Raw genomic sequence first — 6000 nt, 5'->3', positions numbered from 1 at the left:
GGCAAAAGCGCCCCCCCCCCACACCATGGTGCAGGAGGCCAACTAGGCCACACCCATCACGGCCACACCCACCCAGCAACCGGGCAGAGAACCCGTTCCTTAAAATTTTTGAAGCGCACCCCTGGTTTGCTCCAGTAACTTTTTAAAAAAGAATCTTGTATTTTTTTTCCCCCCCTTGAAATCCAATCAGGCCCAGAGGTGGGATTCTACTGGTTCAGCCTGGGTCTGCCGAACCGGTAGCTCCGAAGATCACCTCAGAGAGAACCGGTTTGCTCCAACGATCTTCTGTTCTTCTGTTTATTTTTATTTAGTTTATTGTCATTGCACCTTGGACATTGAAATCAAACACCATCTTTAGTGTACATTATACATAAAAAAATAAAACACAAACACACATTGAATTGAAAGCCCTGACACCACACCAACACAGCACTATACAGTAGAATTCAAGAGCTACTGCCTTGGGATAGAAGTTGTTTCTCAGCCTATTTGTGCTTGCTTTTAATATTCTGTACCGTCTGCCAGATGGTAATAGTTAAAAAAAAAGGGGGGGGTGCCCAGGATGAGATGGATCTTTTGAGATTTTTTTTTTTGAACTTTCCTAAGGTAGCAGGAGCTATAAAGCTGTTCCAAAGAGGGGAGAGGGCAACCAATGGTCCTCTGGCCAATGACCTATCTGCCACTGTGCAAAACATACAGAGATGCAGCGGTAGAAGGTCACCAGTTGTTTTCCATTCGGTTGTTGTTTTCTGAGAAGTCTCAGGTAGTATAATCCCTGCTGGGCCCTTTTGACCAGGGCTGCAAGGTGAGCCCCCCAGGTCAGGTCCTCTTTCAGGGTAATACCCAGAAACTCAAAACTGGCCACTTGCTCTACTTCGGTCCCCATGGAGAAGCAAGGGCTGGATGTCTGATCTGTTCCTTCTATAATCCTTCTATAATTTCCCGATGGGAGGGTTAGATTTCACCTTAGCAAAAGAAACTTTGCAAAAGTACCTCTTCCGTGCTTTGCACAGTGTTCAATCTTTGGCACCCTTCCGAAGGATTTTTTGGAAAGCTTTTGTTTGCTGGTGTTTTGTTTTTGAAAAATGCATTTAATAAGTGGTGCTTTTTTGTTGTTGTTTTGTTACTTCGAGGCACAAACTCAGTGGAACGAGAAAATCAATTAGGCAAAATTAGCTTGTGCAGCTAAGCTATAACCATTTATTGAACAGTTATGCTCAGAGACCATAAGTTCAGGGGATGACCTTAAAATTCCCAGTCCATTTGGCTAGTGGAAAGCAAGATAATGTTAGAGTTTAATATGTTTAATTTCCAGAAGGATTAAAATGCCAAGTATTTTCGGATTATTTCCTAGGAGCATTTAATGGTGCTGCATAAATCCCGTTCTTAAAGAGGCCGCAACTCAGGTTGCCTAGTTAATACAAAATATTGGGCTGGTGTGTAATAGGGCTATTTTGGTCTGTTAACTTAGCATCTGCGCTTTTACACTTCAGAGGAAGACAATTCCTCGAAGCAGCTTCTGCAGAAAGGTAGAAAATGGACTGTCATCTGTTCTAAGCAATTCCTCAAAGCTTGACTCCTAGTCACTCCTAGACATATCATAAGGCATCTATTACCAATGGCAATAATGAAGAAAAGTGACAAAATACACACCAGGTTGTAAAATACAAACCTTGATTTTTCATACTTACGTTTCGGTATCAGGCCAGTATGTAAAGCATGGAGTTTGTGTTGTGACGCATGTTTTGTTTTCCCTTTGTCCAATGATTTTTCTTCATCACACACATGAATTGTTTTCAGAAAGAAAACCATGTAAGAGGCGTTTTGGATTTTGCTGGACCAAAATTAAGCATCATCACCCTAAATCGTCACTAAATCTAATTGAGACATAGGACTGGTTAGCTCAGAGTTGGTCCACTATGGCAACTTCACGATGACTGGGGAATTCTGGGAGTTGAAGTCCACCCATCTTGAAATTGTCATGATTGAGAAACCTTATAAATCACTGTATTGGTGTGCTAACCACTCCATCTCTAGCAAATAATTCCTCCAAAAATTGCTCTCCCAAGGCCAAGGAGAACCATCCATTTAGTTCATGAAACTATTCATTCATTAGAGTGATAACGACCCTTTGTATTTGGAGAAAAACTCTCCCAGGAACAGCCTTTGACTGTAGAAAATTCAGTCCAAAACAAGGGACACACAAACTGTAACTTAAAATCCGAACAAACCAAACTGAAGTAATTAGTTTGGCAGGGCAGGAGTAGGAATTTCAGACTTGAAAGCATGGCAAAACTGACACAGTTGGGAAGATGCCAGGAACACAGATAAGCCAGGACGATAGAAGGTAAAGTCACATTTGCTTTCAATAGCTAGCTGTGCACAGCTTGCCTTTTTTATACACTGTGTTCTAAGCAGCAACTAATGAAAGGAATCAGGGCCCTTTCCTCCCCTATAAGCCATGCAACCCACGTTGCTCTCTTCTCCATTTCTTCTTGCGTGCCCTAGGATGAAGAAGGGGTGGGCCTGGATCTTCCTCCGAATTCCCTCTTCCTTGTTCTACCTCTTTCCTGCTCTGCCCAGCTGGATTTTTCCCTTCCCCAGTTTCTTCCACAGCCAACGGGGCCATACTCCCTCTCCGTCAGCTGTTCAGCTTCCTCCTCCGAGTCAGATTCCAACAGGGGCATGACAGGCCTTGAAAAAAGTGACTTATGACCGTTGTTCACATTTATGACCGTGGCAGCATCCTCACGGTCATGGGATCAAAATTCAGCAGCTTAGCAACTGGTTCATATTTATGACCGTTGCAGTGTCCCAGGGTCACATGATCCTCTTTTGCAAGAGTACAGTGGCTCACATGGTTAGGATGCTGGATTGGAGGTTAGCAAGCCTGTGTTCGAGACCCAAGTGCTGCTGCGTGGCGGGGGTGAGCTCCGTCATTTGCTCCAGCTCCTTGATGGGGATATGAAAGGAGCCCTCAGGAACATCCCCCAGGCAATGGGGGGAATATCAACAGGTAATCCTTTCAACCCGGAAGTGCTTAAATGGTACTTCCGACGTAACAAGTTAGAATCAGAATCAGAATAGAGCTGGAAGGGACCCTGGAGGTCTTCTAGTCCAGCCCCTTGCTCAAGCAGGAGATCCTCTACCATTTCAGACAAGGGACTGTTGCCCACTCTCTTCTTAAAGTCTTCTTAAGCCAGGAGGGAAACCATCAGATTTACTTTACAACTGTGTGACTCACTTAGCAAGTGCAGCGATCCCCTTAACACCAGCGGCAAGAAAAGTTGTAAACCGGGCAACGCCTCACTTTAAGGAATGTCTCGTTTAGCAGCAGAAATGTTGGGGCCAAACCGGGGGTCATCACTTGAGGACCACCTGCAACATTTTTTGCTTCACATGCTTCTTCACCGGTGACTGCCGATCTCCCTGGGGAGGGAGCATTTCTCCTTGGGCTGAAAGTAGGTCTAGAAATGGAGGAGGAAGTTACGACGGGCACAAGATCCCGAGCGATCTCTTCAGCGGAAATAAAGATTGGGTGCCTCTCCTTGCCAGGCCTCGGATTGTCTCAGCGACAGCATCCCCCATCGGACTGAGGGATTTGAAGAGGAACCAAAGGCAACTCCCGAGTTAGATCTTCGCCAAAGAGAGAAGCTTCCAACGGGCAGCTTAAGAGGAGATCAAGTAAAAATGGTAACGAAGGAGTTATTGCTCCAGAGAGCAGTGGCATTCAGGGAAAAATGATCCCTCCTGAATTCGGGAGAAGTTGCAGGCAGCTGTGAGAGCCTAAAGGAAGGAGGGCTAATGGAAAGGGGTTTCCATTTCTGCAGGTCAGCTTGGTAGAAGATGTCACTCATGGCCAACCTTCTCCGGAGAAATCTCTGGTTACAACAGCTGCAAAACTAACCTGCCGGAAAAAGGTCACTCTCTTCCAAATTCAGAACTGATATTTCCTTTCCCCCCCTCTGTCCCGTTTTCCCCTTCTCCTTTATTTTATTTAGATATGCTCGGAGAAGAGCAGGCAGGACAGGAAAATGAATTGGCTCACCAATCGGTCATTTTAATGTCCCTATCCGCAAATGCAACCGTACATCTAGTCCTCGACCCACGGACACAATATGGAGCCCCACGTGGCTAAGCAAGACAGCTGCTCGGTGATTTTGGCCCCATTTTACAACCTTACTTGCCACAAGGTGTTAAGGCAGGGGTCCCCAAACTTGGCAACTTTAAGACCTGTGGACTTCAACTCCTAGAATTCTCCAGCCAGCTATTCTTAAAGTCTTACAGTTGCCAAGTCTGGAGACCTCTGTATTAAGGGAATCGCAGCAGCTGTTCGGTTAGCGACACGGTTGTTAAGGGAATCTTGCTTCCCCCATTGACGTTGCTTGTTAGAAGGTCACAAAAGGGGAAATCATGTGACTCCAGGACACAGCCACCGTCGTAAATATGAGCCGGTTGTCAAAAGTCTTGAATTTGGATCAAGGGACCATGGGAATGCTGCCGTGGTTGTAAGCGTGAAACGATCGTGTCCCTTTTTTCAGTGCCGTTGTAACTTTGAACAGTCACTAAGCAAACCGTTGTAATTTGAGGACTACCTATCCTGTGCAAATCTTTATCTGTGTAGGTGTCTCTCCCTGAATATATATATATATTTATCACTGGGACCACAGCCATTGGGTGAGGGCTTCGTTATGAAAATGATTGACGATCAACAAAACATAGAGATCTTCAGTGGATGGTAGCACTCCATGGATTCCTGAGAAGATCTTCTCAACAGGTGGTAGACAAGACTTATTCTTCTTTCAAGGGTCCCAACCCTCATGGCTAATTTGTTGGCCAGCACATGATAGGTTGGTGGAACTACAGAGGGCACTAAGGCCAAACCCAGTGTAGGTTAGTGTAAAATAGCATTAGCAGCAGCATTTACACTTACATACCACTTCACAGTGCTTTCCAACCCTCTCTAAGCGGTTTACAGAGTTGGCCTCTTGCCCCCAACAATCTAGGTCTTCATTTTATCAACCTCGGAAGAGTGGAAGGCTGAGTCAATCTTGAGCCGGTCAGGATTGAACCCCAGAAAGTGGGCAGAATCAGCCTGCAATATTGCATTCTAAAGACTGTGCCACTAAGAAAGGAAGGAAGGAAGGAAGGAAGGAAGGAAGGAAGGAAGGAAGGAAGGAAGGAAGGAAGGAAGGAAGGAAGGAAGGAAGGAAGGAAGGAAGGAAGGAAGGAATAGCAATAGCACTTAGATTTATCTACCACTTCACAGTGCCTTTCAACTCTCTCTAAGCGGTTTACAGAGTCAGCCTCTTGCCCCCAACAATCTGGGTCCTCATTTTGCCGACCTCGGAAGGATGGAAGGCTGAGTCAACCTTGAGCCTGGTGAGATTCAAAGTGCCAAATTGCAGACAGACAGCAGTCAGCAGAAGTAGCCTGCAGTACTGCACTCTGACCACTGCACCACCGTGGCACACTCTGTGCCACCATACCAATTTAATTGTCTTCTGGCCTTTCTTTTCTCCTTACAACCTTCTTTTTCTCTTTTTCCACTGACCCCCTCCCCACCCCACTTTCTCTCAAAGCAAGAGACTGAGGAAAAGACAGCTAGCTTTTACTACGAGGCCTGGGCTAATTTCTTGCAGAAAGCTTTGGAAATTAAGCTGAGGGCTGTATGAAATTGACCTCAGGGTCACCTGCAAGCCTTAAGACTCCAAGTTGCCTCTCCCAGCCTCGGGCTATTCATTAGCAACCTAGTGTTCCTGATGCTTCGTCAAGAATCCCGCTTTTCCGAGTGGAAATAACGAAGCAGAAGCATTTAATATTGGCCAATCCAAAGCAACTTTTGCCTTTCGTGATGGAATCTTCGGAGGATACCTACGACAGCCTTCATTTGGGTCATCCGGTGAGTGTTGTTTCGGCAGGCAGGAGCTGCTACCAAAGGGATTCATTCATATCTGCCTAGTCAGGGACTTCATTACATTCTTTTTCCTGCAGTACTGA

This window comes from Notechis scutatus, chromosome 9 (assembly GCF_049901735.1).
Source record: "Notechis scutatus isolate UNSWTSFEM ecotype Mainland chromosome 9, rNotScu1.2, whole genome shotgun sequence".
In the NCBI taxonomy this organism is placed as follows: Eukaryota; Metazoa; Chordata; class Lepidosauria; order Squamata; family Elapidae; genus Notechis; species Notechis scutatus.
This window is presented reverse-complemented; position numbering follows the sequence as displayed.